The sequence below is a fragment of the Salmo salar genome, chromosome ssa13 (assembly GCF_905237065.1).
Source record: "Salmo salar chromosome ssa13, Ssal_v3.1, whole genome shotgun sequence".
NCBI lineage: Eukaryota > Metazoa > Chordata > Actinopteri > Salmoniformes > Salmonidae > Salmo > Salmo salar.
Window position 1 is genome coordinate 52836548 of NC_059454.1, and position 13515 is coordinate 52850062.

The window sequence follows — 13515 nt, forward strand, 5'->3', positions numbered from 1 at the left end:
CATTATTCCATGAGGAATTCCATCATTTGGTGTTTTGTTGATGGTGGTGGAAAACGAGATCCCAGACACCGCTCCAGAATCTCCCATAAGTGTTCAATTTGGCTGAGATCTGGTTACACGTGCACACACACGCTCCTTTGAGACCCCTCTTTCAAAGTCACTGAAATCCCTTCTTTTAGCCATGGTACCAAAATAATGGGCAACTGGGCATTTCTATACAATTGCTTAATTAAGAGTTAGTGATATCCAAAATCCTTGGGATGCCCGTACCCTAAACCATTTTCAATTTAAATGGGATAAGGACGTCCCAAGGATTCCAGATAGCAAGGCCTCTTAATTAACTCAGGAACTACTCCTGTGTGGAAGAACCTTCTATCAATATACTTTGTATCCCTCGTTTACTCAAGTGTTTCCTTTATTTTGTCAGTTACCTGTATGTCCCATTTTATAAGCAAGTGACAAACAGCCAATAAGTTAGACCAGGCGCCAATATTTAAATATGAACATTTAATTTAAGTCAGATGTTAAATATTTATGTTTGAAGGAATAACCAGGAATAACCACCTACTTCTGTGAGTTACATTTACATTTAAGTCATTTAGCAGACGCTCTTATCCAGAGCGACTTACAAATTGGTGCATTCAGCATATTATAAGGTGCATTCACCTTATAATATGCTGCTAAGAAACAGGCAAATATTTATAATGAGTGTTTGAACTCAATCATGATGAGACCTCATTTCTGGTTGTGTAGCAAATATGTGGCAACATGCAATGATTTGGCAATAGCTGGAAGAGAGAAAACAAATGAAGAAAAAATGTCAGCTTGTAACTACAGTAGCAGGAACTTTAGTTTGTAACTTCAGTCATAGACGGGTTAGCTGACGTCACAAAAACAATGTGCATGCTTCAATGGGGCAGAAAGCCATGTGTTGTGATTCTGGATGACAAGATAGCTAGCAAAAATGACAGTAAGCTGCCATGTGGGGAATCGTATGGGGCTAGTTTTATCTTGTTCTTGATACCATGTCTTGTTTTGACTGATGTCACGTCTATGCAAATATGGTTCAAATTCACAAGCTAGCTAACCAATGACTGTAACAATGTATTTGAGAGACAACAAGTGCTCATTGTGCAAATGTATTTATGTTTTCAAGAAACATTGGAGACTAAATATAGTTTACATGTTGTCAACAATCTAAGCCAACCCTGTCTGTTTTGCCCCATAGTCGTGCACGCGCCTATAGGCCAGAGGAATCTAGCTCTTTGTTGTTGAGCAGATGTCAACTCTAATAAAACATGCTGCTTGTCCATGAAGAGGTAGAAGAAATCACAGAGAACCCACACGCCTCTCTCTTTCAGACCTGTCCAAATGCTAAATGTTCTGCCTTGGACTGGCACACAAGGAGTGCTGAAGAGTTTTTCTATGCTGTGAATCTTTGTGTAAACAAAAACTAGCGATTCAGCAAACAGGAAATAGTAGAATGTCAATCTTCTTTCTATCATGCTTCCATCCAGTATTGTCACTGGGTTGGGGGTGAGCGGGGGTTAGGTGTGTCACTGGTCAGCAAGGTTAGGATCTGCTGTAGTCTCTTGTCACTCCAGAGGTCTGTCCAATCAGAGGCTAGCTCTTGGTGGGGCGGAGCTTCCGGAGGAAGTTCTCGGGTGCGGCTTCCATCAGCCAATCAGCATCAACCAGACACAGGTCCCTCATGTAGCACTTAGAGGTGTGCAGGGGCTCATTGAAGACCACGTAGGTGGGCTTGGCTTGGAAGAGGACAGAGGAGGGGTGGAAGGGTACAGGCTGGGGGATGTCCAGGGCCATGTAGCTGCCGTCTGGCTGCAACTCTGCAGCGTTTACAAACAGACCCATGGGCCAGGCAGCGACGCACGCTCCCCGTGTCCGACCCACACGACTCCAGCTTCATGCTCAGCTGGAACAGAGGGCAGAAGGAGATGGTCATTATGTGTGAAAAGAGGTACATCATTTGTGTATATACAATGGATTTGTTCAGGTGAAAGATATCCATGTATTAGTTCATCAAGCAAATAAGAAGACCTTAAAAGTTGAAACAATGCCGCAAACACATTTGGAAGCATACATTTCAGTGTGCAAATTCCCCTTTTTTGCTGATGAACAGCAATTTTGAGAGAACTGGTTACTTGTGGTGTTATGGATTTGTTTCGGTACCTTGAGGCAGATATCTCGTAGCTGTGCACGGACCTCTCCAACCACGGTCATGTTCCTGCTGTTGACAAAGTTCTCCCGACACCACTCCTACAACACGGGACACACATCAGAGCCTGTACTGAATCTACACTATATATAAATGATAACACTGCACAAAGAACACAGGGGCCAGTTTCCCAGACACAGACTAAGACTACTTCTGGGCTAAAAACAATGCTCAATAGAGAACCTCTATTGAAACAGCATTTTAGCCTGGAAATTTAACTCTACGCGGTGCATTCGGAAAGTATTCAGACCCCTTCTCTTTTTCAACATTTTGTAATGTTACAGCCTTATTCTAAAATAAATTAAACTAAAATGTTCCTCATCAATCTACACACAATGCCCATAATGACAAAGTGAAACTAGATTTTTATACATTTTTGCCAATTTATTAAAAATAAAAAACTGAAATACCTTATTTACATAAGTATTCAGGTGTATCCGGTTTCCATTGAACATCCTTGAGACGTTTCTACAACTTGATTGGAGTCCACCTGTGGAAAATTCAAATGATTGGACATGATTTGGAAAGGCACACACCTGTCTATATAAGGTCCCACAATTGACAGTGTATGTCAAACCAAGCCATGATGTTGAAGGAATTGTCTGTAGAGCTCCGAGACAGGATTGTGTCGAGGCACAGATCTGGGGAAGGGTACCAAAACATTTCTGCAGCATTGCAGCATTAAATGAAAGAAGTTTGGAACCACCAAGACTATTCCTAGAGCTGGCCGCCCCACCAAACTGAGCAATCGGAGGAGAAGGGCCTTGGTCAGGTAGGTGACCAAGAACCCGATGGTCACTCGGACAGAGCTCCAGAGTTCCTCTGTGGAGATGGGAGAACCTTTCAGAAGGACAACCATCTCTGCAGCATTCCACCAATAAGGCCTTTATGGTAGAGTGGCCAGACGGAAGCCACTCCTCAGTAAAAGGCACATGACAGCCAGCTTGGAGTTTGCTAAAAGGCCATTAGAAATAAGATTCTCTCGTCTGATGAAACCAAGACTTAACTATTTGGCCTGAATGCCAAATGTAACAAATGTAATGTAACAAAATGTGGAAAACGTCAAGGGGTCTGAATACTTTCCGAATGCACTGTATGTCCAGAGGTACTGTATACAGCTGATCATAGCTGAAGTGCATTTTGTATAGACTCCCCCACAGGCTTCTTCTTCCTCGAGTTATCCACTGACCCTGTTGGCGTTCACTTTCTTGAAGGTTCTGTAGCTGTTGAGCAGGGTCAAGTGATCTCCCTCGCTGGCGGTGAACTTCTTTCGTGCGGCAAGACACTCCTCTCGGCGTACAAGGGGGTTGTAGAGCACCGTGTCCACCGACAGCAGAGAAACGATGGTCAGCACCTCCTCGGAACACTGGATGTCTGGCGACAGCAGGATGGTCTGTAGATGTAGACACACAAGAGAGAGATACAGCAAGGGAGAATGTTTTAATACAGTATTTATTGTTGGTCATGGGGATCAATACAAACAACCTCCAATAAAAAGCCCCTTTCCTGTGTGTCTGTGTCTTACCTTGGCATAGTGTGGCTCCAGGGGGAAGCTGGCAAATCTTCTTGCCCAGAGGAGTGAGGGTGACCTGCTCATCTTTCTTCTCTACAGCCCCTAGTAGATCCAGCTGCTACACTGCCATACGCATTGCCTCTGAACAGTCATATTAACATTACGTTATTACAACCAACTCTGACCAAACACGTCGACAACATGACACTATTTCAACAAGATGAATGCAATAACTAAATGTAAGTTGCTCTGGATAAGAGAGTCTGCTAAATGACTAAAATGTAAACGTAATTACAGTAGTACGACTAACTCTTATCTGAGTCTACATATCAGTGGATTAATGTAATAACACTTCTGAAGACGTTAACATCACAGTGAACACACAGCAGACCTGGGACTGGATGACAGACTGCTTACCAGGAGAAGGCTTAGACATGAAGTCAAAGTTCATCACGTCAGGAATCCCCCAGAGCCAGAAGCTGCAGCATGACACAGGCCAGGTTACACCTACAGGGGAGAACACGGGAGCAGAACAGTTCCACCTGCAGAGGAGAGAACAGAGGAGCAGAACATTCACTCATAATGACCTAGAGATGTATCAATTTATGCTGCAGCAAGAACAGGGTCGTGTTCATTAGGGCACACCGTAGCAAAAACTTTTACAGTGGCGAATGAAAACAAGCGTTTCTTATTGGACATGTTAAGGTGCCTCACCATTTCGTGCCTACTGAAAATTACCCTGTTCTCTTTTAACAGGTGAACAGTGACAGTAACTAGATTTGCTTCGGCTCCTAATCTAAGCCATGGTGGTCCTACTCACCTCTGTATCTCAGGCACGGTCATGGGGATGAGGTTGTCAAACTTGTCCTCGGTGTAGAGGCGGTAGACAGACCCTGAGTCCTCTCTGCCAGCCCTGCCCACCCTCTGCCACGCCTGGGCTTTACACTTTCCAATCATCTCTTAAATATTTATGAATAGATCCACCATTGAGCACAAAAACAACACTTGTTACAGAATATTTTACATAGAAATGACATCTGTCAGACAAACCATGCTTGACAACATGATCCAATAAGACAGAAAAATAGAACAACATTGTACTGCTAACACCTCCAGACCACTCTCTGGGGGGCAGACAGAAACACATTACAAATAATGAGGAACACAATGAAAATAAGTCTGTAGACTTTATTATATATGTTAATCTTCAATTCTTTTTTAAAGCCTATTTTTGTTTTATATTTTTTTGAAATTATAACATTTCATTTCATAATTCGAGTTCATTCATTTATTTGTTCACACTAGGCCACAGACCTGAGTGACTCGCAAGTAGAGAAACAGAGTTTAAAAAGCATTGTGTACAGTCAGTGAGGAATCTCACCTGGGTTGAAGTGTTTTGCTTTCACCATGCCTGTATCAATTATGTATTTGATCCCTGAGATGGTGATCGACGTCTCAGCGATGTTGGTTGAGAGAATGACCTTCCTACAACCCTGGCAAAACAATACAGTTGCTTGAGGAGACCATGTATCACATTATACAGTGCCTTCAGAAGGTATTCATACCCCTTGACTTATTCCATATTTCATTACAGCCTGAATTCAAAATGTATTAAATCAATGTAACATGTTCCCCTTCTTTGCGAGGCATAGGAAATCCTCTGTGATATTTGTGGTTGAATCTGTGTTTGAAATTCACTGTTCGACTGAGTGACTTTACAGATAATTGTATGAGTGGGGTACAGAGACGAGGTAGTCATTAAAAAACATTCATGTTAAACACTAGTATTGCACTTAGAGTGAGTCCATGCAACTTATTATGTAACTTGTTAATCACATTTTTACTCCTGAACTTATTTAGGTTTGCCATAACAAAGCGGTTGAATACTTATTGACATTTCAGCTTTTCATTTTTAATGAATTTGTCAAATTTTCTAAAAACATAATTCCACTTTGACATTATGGGGTATTGTGTGAGGCCAGTGACACATTGCAATTGAATTCATTTTAAATTCAGGCAGTAACACAACAGAATGTGGAAAAAGTCAAGGGGTGTGAATACTTTCTGAAGGCACTGTAAATGACTGCAGGACATTGAGGTGGGTGTAGGTGTATCCTACCTTAGGTGCGGGCTGGAAGACCCTGAGCTGCTGAGCAGGGGACAGAGAGGCGTACAGGGGGATGACTGTCATGGGACCACAGCCGTCAGGGAGGTGCTTGGCGATGTCACGGCAGGTACGGGCCAGCGCCTCTATCTCCTCCTGACCTGTCATGAACACCAAAATGTCATGTGATCTAGGGGCTTCCTGTTTAGAATGGACACATCACAACCCCATCCTGTCTGTCATCATATGGTGATTTGGAATCATGTCTCCAACTTGTGTTTCCAGAAAGGTATGATTAATGTAAGTTATAAGGTTGAGTAGTGATAGCCTGGTTAGTAGCCTGACTGAACTAGTGAGTGCAGCGTTCAGTCTGGTTTAACCAGGCCAGTTGTCTGGGCCATCTTTAACTGAATCAACTCTTTCTACATGAGACATTTCTCTTCAGATAAAGCACCCCAGCAGCCAGGCCAGTCACACTTATGTACCTGATGGATCTGGAAGACTGAGGCCAGTGCAGCCTGCAGATAGTCAGACTGGGGATGCTTGGTGTAGTAGATTTGGATGGGGTGCAGCCTGCCCTCCAGGTACAGCACAGGAGACTTGTTGAAGTACTGAGAAAAGAGGTCCACATCCATGGTGGCAGACATCACGATCACCCAGAATGGTACATTGAAGAGACAATACATCAGATTTATTTATAAACCCTCTTCTTTTTTTTTTATCAGCAGTTGTCATAAAGTGTTTTTACAGTAAGAACAAGACTACAAGCCACCAGTCTTAAGGTGGTCTGTGCAGAGTAATGTTGACATTGTACATCTGTGCTTTGAAGAATGAAACATCAGCCCAGGGGGGGCATGTACGTGCGCGCACACACACACACTTATGTTAAGAAACACAACTACCCTATGACATTTTTTATCTATGGAGCCTAACGTTAGTGACCGAGCCTGAAATTGAAACTGAAATGTTCTGTTTCACCGTTGTTTCAGATCCTATCAGTTTTGAGTCCAGGCTTCTGAGTCTAGTAGTGACCTACCGTGAGGGGAATCTTGTTCTGTTCTCTGCGTTTGTGTTGGGCTACCTTCATCACTCCAAACAGCACGTCAGTGTGCACCGTGCGCTTGTGAGCCTCATCTAGCAACACCACAGTGTAGCGCAGTCGTAAGGGGTCTCATATGACCTCCCGCAGGAGCATACCATCCGTCATGAACTTTAGCTTTGTCTCTGAGGAGGTGACATCCTCGAATCGCACAGTGTAGCCAACCTGAAGAGCATGATTGGATTTCCTGTTAGGCCCATCTTGAGTGTTTGGTAATGGTATCAGTCCCATATATGCAGCCATGCTGCTGCCACTCGACCATTGATGATGATCTAGGCTGCGAGGGAAAGTATGAGCACCACATACTTGCTATTTGATGCGTGTTCAAAATGTGTCTGTCTTTTTCGCCATAGAGTTTGACCCCTGATTGTAATGTAAAAGGTTGTTTTTATTTACCAGCTTCCCCAGTTGAGCTCTCTTCTCCTCTGCCACCCTCGATGCCTGGGAGATAGCTGCCAGTCGGCGGGGCTGTGTGACTGCAACGATGCCCTGTCGCCCGATGCCATACAAGTACTGAGGGATCTGGGTGGTCTTCCCAGAACCAGTCTCACCTGAGGGACAGGGCATCGCAAGACACAATGGTTTGTCAGCTAGGTAGCTAACATTATAATAGTTCAAGGGAAAAATCTACAGTATATGCAACCACATGAAGAAGAAAGTCAACATTGTTAATCAGGTGAACAGGTGAGACCTATGGTGTATTACTGTATTACTAGGAACCAAACAGAATCAAACAGAAGCAAACTGAATGAAACAGGGAGCATGGTGCTACAGTGGGTTGAGATTTGAGATAAAATATCCACAGGAAAGAATTATTAAACTGACTTCAAAATGCGGTTCTCTGTGTGTGGCTGGCAATCAAGATGTGTTTTCTCATAACCTAAGGCATGTGCACAAGATGGAAGTACATGCACGTGATGCATGCATATTAACAAAAGTTTTTCAGGTGTTCACATTGTTTTGTGCATGTGCCAGGTGATAGAAATTTCAACGACAATACTTATTTCCCTCATTAAAATGCAAATCAATTTATAACATTTTTGACATGCGTTTTTCTGGATTTTTTGTTGTTATTCTGTCTCTCACTGTTCAAATAAACCTACCATTAAAATTATAGACTGATCATTTCTTTGTCAGTGGGCAAACGTACAAAATCAGCAGGGGATCACATACTTTTTTCCCTCACTGTACATTTTAAGCTAAAACATTGTTGTATAATGGATTATACTACAATGATGGCATAACCTGAACCAGGGGTGTCAAACATAGGGGTCCAATCTGGCCAGCGGGTGACATGAGTAAAAAATTCAAATAGTAATATGTTTAGTAAAAAATTGTTGAACAAACTCAATATACTTTAAAATGACTAAAACCGAATTGAAACTGTGTATAAATTATATTCATAATTATATTCATACAGTTTCCAGACTGTCCAGCTAAGAATCAGCTAAGAATCAGACTGTCCAGCTAAGCAAATTTTTAAGGCAAGGAAATATAACCAATTTTCAGTATGGCCCTCCGGACCTCGTTGAAGACCGAATGCAGACCCCGCGGCAAAATGAGTTCGACACCCCTGGCCTAAACGAAAAACTCTGATAAGACTTTTATTTTCCTTTTGACACACATGTTAATCTCAGAGACAATCAGAGGAAATCCATAATTACATTTACATTACATTTTAGTCATTTAGCAGACACTCTTATCCAGAGCGACTTACAGTAGTGAATGAATACATTTCATGCATAATATCAAAAGTGTCAGTTTAACAAAAACATTAAGATCCCGCCACAAAGCCTACAAGCTTTAAAACTATTGTGACATTAATTTTCATTAAACACCGAATACTCGTCCCACCAGTAGGTGGCAGTATAGTCATATCATTGAGGGCTCTGGTGTTCAGCACAGTAGGTGGCGGTAATGCACCAACGTTGGATGCCAACCACCGAAAAACCCTACCGAAGGAGGAGGCTGCTAGCGAGCTAGGGAACTACGGTACAGTGTCCCCCACCTGCCAAGTGCTGCTGTTCTGCAGTTCTGTTAATGTTACGTTGAGGGAAGTACAGTCGTGGCCAAAAGTTTTGAGAAAGACACAAATATTAATTTTCACAAAGTTTGCTGCTTCAGTGTCTTTAGATATTTTTGTCAGATGTTACTATGGAATACTGAAGTATAATTACAAGCATTTCATAAGTGTCAAAGGCTTTAATTGACAATTACATGAAGTTGACACAAAGAGTCAATATTTGCAGTGTTGACCCTTCTTTTTCAAGACCTCTGCAATCCGCCCTGGCATGCTGTCAACTAACTTCTGGGCCACATCCTGACTGATGGCAGCCCATTCTTGTATAATCAATGCTTAGAGTTTGTCAGAATTTGTGGGTTTTGTTTGTCCACCCGCCTCTTGAGGATTGACCACAAGTTCTCAATGGAATTAAGGTCTGGGGAATTTCCTGGCCATGGACCCAAAATATTGATGTTTTGTCCCCCGAGCCACTTAGTTATCCCTTTTGCCTTATGGCAAGGTGCTCGATCATGCTGGAAAATGCATTGTTCGTCACCAAACTGTTTCTGGATGGTTGGGAGAAGTTGCTCTCGGAGGATGTGTTGGTACCATTCTTTATTCATGGCTGTGAGTGAGCCCAATCCCTTGGCTGAGAAGCAATCCCACACATGAATGGTCTCAGGATACTTTACTGTTGGCATGACACAGGACTGATGGTAGCGCTCACCTTGTCTTCTCCGGACAAGCTTTTTTCCGGATGCCCCAAACAATCGGAAAGGGGATTCCTCAGAGAAAATGTCCTCAGCAGTCCAATCCCTGTACCTTTTGCAGAATATCAGTCTGTCCCTGATGTTTTTCCTGGAGAGAAGTGGCTACTTTGCTGCCCTTCTTGACACCAGACCATCCTCCTGCTGCCATTCCTGAGCAAGCTCTGTACTGGTGGTGCCCCGATCCCGCAGCTGAATCAACTTTAGGAGACGGTCCTGGCGCTTGCTGGACTTTCTTGGGCGCCCTGAAGCCTTCTTCACAACAATTGAACCGCTCTCCTTGAAGTTCTTGATGATCTGATAAATGGTTGATTTAGGTGCAATATTACTGGCAGCAATATCCTTGCCTGTGAAGCCCTTTTTGTGCAAAGCAATGATGACGGCACACGTTTCCTTGCAGGTAACCATGATTGACAGAGGAAGAACAATGAGTCCAAGCACCACCCTCCTTTTGAAGCTTCCAGTCTGTTATTCAAACTCAATCCAGCCTTGTCCTCGTCAACACTCAGACCTGTGTTAACGAGAGAATCACTGACATGATGTCAGCTGGTCCTTTTGTGGCAGGGCTGAAATGCAGTGGAAATGTTTTTTGGGGATTCAGTTCATTTGCATGGCAAAGAGGGACTTTGTAATTAATTGCAATTCATCTGATCACTCCTCATAACATTCTGGAGTATTTGCAAATTGCCATCATACAACCTGAGGCAGCAGACTTTGTGAAAATTAAAATTTGTGTCATTCTCAAAACTTTTGACCACGACTGTACACTATATATACAAAAGTACATGGACACCCCTTCATATTAGTGGATTCGGCATTTCAGCCACAGCCGTTGCTGTCAGGTGTACAAAATCAAGCACACAGCCATGCAATCTCCATAGACAAACATTGGCAGTAGAATGGCCTTACTGATGAGTTCAATGACTTTCAACGTGGCACCGTCAAAGGATGCCACCTTTCCAACAAGTCAGATGGTCACATTTCTGCCATGCTAGAGCTGCACAGGTCAACCATAAGTGCTGTTATTGTGATGCGGAAACATCTAGGAGCAGCAACGGCTCAGTCGCGAAGCGGTAGGCCACACAAGCTGAAGCACACTCGGTTGCAACACTCACTACCAAGTTCCAAACTGCCTCTGGAAGCAACATCAGCACAAGAACTGTTCATCGGGAGCTTCATAAAATGGGTTTCCATGGCCGAGCAGCCGCACACAAGCCTAAGATCACAATAGGCAATGCCAATTGTCGGCTGGAGTGGTGTAAAGCTTGCCGCCATTGGACTCTGGAGCAGTGGAAATGCATTATCTGGAGTGATGAATCACGCTTCACCATCTGGCAGTCCAATTGGCGGATGCCAAGAGAACGCTACCTGCCCCCAATGCATAGTGCCAACTGTAAAGTTTAGTGGAAGAGGAATAATGGTCTATGGCTGTTTTTCATGGTTAGGGCTAAGCGGCAGGTAGCCTAGTGGTTAGAGTGCTGGCACAGTAACCGAAAGGTTGCTATATCAAATCCCCGAGCTGACAAGGTAAAAATCTGTTTTTCTTCCCCTGAACAAGGCCGTTAACGCACTGTTCCTAGGCCGTCATTGTAAATAAGAATTTGTTCTTAACTGACTTGCCTAGTTAAATAAAGGTTAAATAAAAAATGTAAATAAATAAATAAGCCCCTTAGTTCCAGTGAAGGGAAATCTTAACTCTACAACATACAATTATGTGCTTCCAACTTTGTGGCAACACCTTTGGGATGAATTGGAACGCAGACTCCGAGCCAGGCCTAATCGACCAACTGAAGCTGAATGGAAGTCCCTGCAGCAATGTTCCAACATCTAGTGGAAAGCCTTCCCTGAAGAATGCAGGCTGTTACAGTAGCAAAAGGGGGACCAACTCCATTTTGGAATGAGATGTTCAGCGAGCAGGTGTCCACATACTTTTGGTCATGTAGTGTAGCTAGCGTAGCCAACCCAACTCTCATGTGGCACTACCAGGCAGTGATTACCCTCACTGTAACTTTAAAATAACTGTGGGAAAGCATTTACATTTACATTTTAGTCATTTAGCAGACGCTCTTATCCAGAGCGACTTACAGTAGTGAATGCATACATTTCATTTCATGCATTTTCTTGTACTGGCCCCCTGTTGGAAAGCAGTGCTCGGCAGGCAGGGGCACTGTGTGCTAGTGTCCTAGCTAGCAGGTAAATAATATTTTCCTGTCGATATTTTGTCTCAAATTTTGACCCACTGAATGACCAACTGCACAGACAACCGGTAGACTAAGTTGAAATGTAATTGTATTAAACTTTCTGCCTTAAGGGAACTTTACACGTTTTTGCAGTGCTTTGTTTCAGACTGTATACCAATAATTGGTATCACAGTCTGATTTATTAGGAAAAAGTATGGAGAGCACACAATTTGGAACTATTATGTGAGTCTATGGTAATTACATCCTTGCTATGATTTGATCTTTACTGTTAATAAATAGGCAAAATATCCAATCAAAGACCTGCGTCTGGAAAGCGGCTTTATTTATGTTTTGCACATGTTAAGCTATGAACATTGAGAAGGGTAAAATTGCAGTCTTCAATTCAGGGCGTTCCTGCATGTGCGCATTCCTGCATCTGCAGGAACACCTCTTTATACTTCTATTGGGCAATTTGTAAGCTATGACAAACGGGAGCGCTCCAGTATAGTTGGTGGCGTTAATGCACAAAAACGTTGGGTGACAGCCGCCGAGAAACTCCAAAAAAGAAGGGGCGGGGCCGATAACTGTAGCTAGCTAGCCATACACCCGTAGACAGTGTCCTTCGTCTCTGCCTTTCGGGCACTGTTTTTTTTTACTGTTCTGTTAACGACGGCGAGGTCAGGTGTTCGGCAGGAGGGAGCGAAGGACACTGTGTGCTAGTTTAGCCAGCTAGTCCGGTACACAGCAGGTGCGAGCGACATAGTGTGCTAGCTATCTAACTAGCACACGGTGTCCCTAACTAGCAAGCTAGCTATTTACCCAGTGTCGCCCCAGCCTCCTGTGTTAGCGGCTGGCAGGGGCAACCGGTAGACAGTGTCCTTCGCCTCCGCCTGTCAAGCACGGTTTTCTCCGGCACACAGCAGTTGGAAGGCGGGGGCGACATGTCCTAGCTTTTTTAATTTAACTAGCTTTTTAAATTTAACTAGCAAGCTAGCACATGGTGTCGTCCAAACCTCCCGGCTGCTGTGCTAAAGGGAGGAGGAGGCGACTGATATACAGTGTCCTTTGGCTCCTTTTGCCGGGCATTGGTTTCCCGCAGTTTTGTTATTAACTATGGTGAGGGTGTTCAGCAGGTGGGAGCGAAGGACATTGACTACCGGTGTCACTCCCACTACCTAGCAAGGAGGCAGGTGTGAAAACGGATACAATTATTATTTCCCTTTTGCCCCACAAAAAGTGTCACAAGCATGAAGATGCTCATGGGGAGGCGTTCCTGCATATGCAGCATTGCCCTAAATTGCGTATTCCTAATGCCATAAATTGCGTGATGCAGTTGCACACTATTGCGAACAGTTGCAAGGGCATGGTCTATAGAAACACGCTATACAAAATAAACCTTCATGCTTATTCTCAACGCGTGTCCAAAGGGAAATTAAACAGAAGATACGTTTTTATGGACACATACATCCGAGCTAAACAGCTGTTTACCTCATCAACACAGTTCCCATGTGGTAAATTCCGTCGCATCAGTTTGACGTCATTGAACCCTCTAACAGTGACTATGTGCAATGACAATGGGGGCCAACACCTAGCCCCACTGCGCGCGAGATGGCG

The 13515-nt window shown here is 43.6% G+C and overlaps 1 pseudogene; it reads right to left on the bottom strand.

Annotated features, from left to right (window-relative positions):
• Window positions 1–492: 492 nt before the first annotated feature.
• On the bottom strand, window positions 493–12844 carry LOC106567466 (ATP-dependent RNA helicase DHX33-like; annotated as a pseudogene).
• Between the last annotated feature and the right edge of the window lie 671 nt (window positions 12845–13515).